This window comes from Ricinus communis, unplaced genomic scaffold, assembly GCF_019578655.1.
Source record: "Ricinus communis isolate WT05 ecotype wild-type unplaced genomic scaffold, ASM1957865v1 Ctg60, whole genome shotgun sequence".
Lineage (NCBI taxonomy): Eukaryota > Viridiplantae > Streptophyta > Magnoliopsida > Malpighiales > Euphorbiaceae > Ricinus > Ricinus communis.
Window position 1 is genome coordinate 21,125 of NW_025963493.1, and position 1,714 is coordinate 22,838.

Consider the following 1,714-nt stretch of genomic DNA (forward strand, 5'->3'; position numbering starts at 1 on the left):
TTAAGCAACAATATGAAGAGCTTGAATCTTCATATGGGGAAAATTTAGGGAGGGAGCAAGAAATAGTAAAAAGAGAAAAAGGTGAGGTAAGTGGTAAAAGTGAGTGTAATGGGACACACAAGGTGAGAGAAACACAAGGGAGATGAGACTGAAAGAAAAATGAATGTGTATGCAAATCCAAGTGATGTGAGGAAAACACTAACCTTGAGGCAGCCCTTACTTGTACTCATGTACAAGGAAGTTTTGATGATATTTAACGATCTTAATAAGGATTTGCCTAGTGTTGTTGTTGAGCTTTTGCAGGAATATGAAGACCTCTTTCTCGAAGATGTGCCTAAAGGATTACCACCAATTCGAGGAATTGAACATCAAATTGATTTCATTTCAGGTGCAAGCATACCAAATAGGCCAGCATATAGATGCAACCCTGAGTAAACAAAAGAAATCTAAAGGCAAGTGAGTGAGCTTATGGATAAGGGGTATGTAAGAGAAAGCATGAGTCCATGTGTGGTTCTTGTAATTTTAGTGCCTAAGAAAAATGGTTCATGGAGGATTTGTGTTGATTGTCGTGCCGTCAACAAAATAAAGGTAAAGTATCACCATCGTATACCTAGGCTAGATGACATGTTGGATGAATTGCATGGTGCTTGTGTGGTTTCTAAATTGGATTTAAAATCTGGATATCATCAAATAAGAATGTGTGAGGGTGATGAATGGAAAATCACTTTCACAACAAAGCATGGATTATATGAGTTGTTAGTCATGCCGTTTGGTGTAACTAATGCCCTAAGTACTTTTATGCGATTGATGAATCATGTTTTGTACATTTTCATTGGAAAGTTTGTAGTAGTTTATTTTGATGATATTCTTATATATACCAAATCTTTATATGAGCATGTAATAGACTTAAAGCTTGTTTTGATGTGTTAAGGCAAGAGACATTATATGCTAATCTTAAGAAATGCACTTTTTGAACTAATGAAATTACTTCTCTTAGATATATTATTAATGATAAGGGAATTCATGTTGATAAGAAAAAGTAAAAGTAATTAGGGAGTGGTCAAAACCTACCAGTGTGCATGATGTTACGAGTTTTCATGGTCTTGCTAGCATTTATAGGAGATTCATTAAGGATTTTTCTACATTGCACCTTTAACTGAATGCATTAAAAAGAATGTGGGTTTCAGGTAGGGGAAAAGAATAAGATGATGCTTTTAACTTGCTAAAACACAAACTTAGTTCAGCGTCTTTACTTGCTTTAACTGACTTTGCTAAAACCTTTAAGGTTAAGTGTGATGCAAGTGGAATAGGTATTGGTGGAGTCTTGATGCAAGAAGAAAGACCAATTGCATTCTTTACTGAGAAGCTAAGTGAAGCAAGTCTAAACTGCCTAACTTATGACAAAGATTTTTATACTTTGGTAAGAGTTTTAGAGACATGGCAGTATTATTTTTGGTATAAGGAATTCATTATACACACCAATCACGAGTCTTTGAAATATCTCAAAGGACAAGGGAAGCTAAGCCGTAGGCATGCTAAATGAGTGGAATTTATTGAGTCCTTTCCATACATCATCGAGTATAAACAAGGTAAAGAGAATCTCATTGCGATGCTCTATCTAGAAGGTATGCTCTAATTTCTACACTTAATGCAAAATTATTAGGTTTTGAGTTTATTAAGGAATTATATAATCTAGATCATGATTTTGCTAATG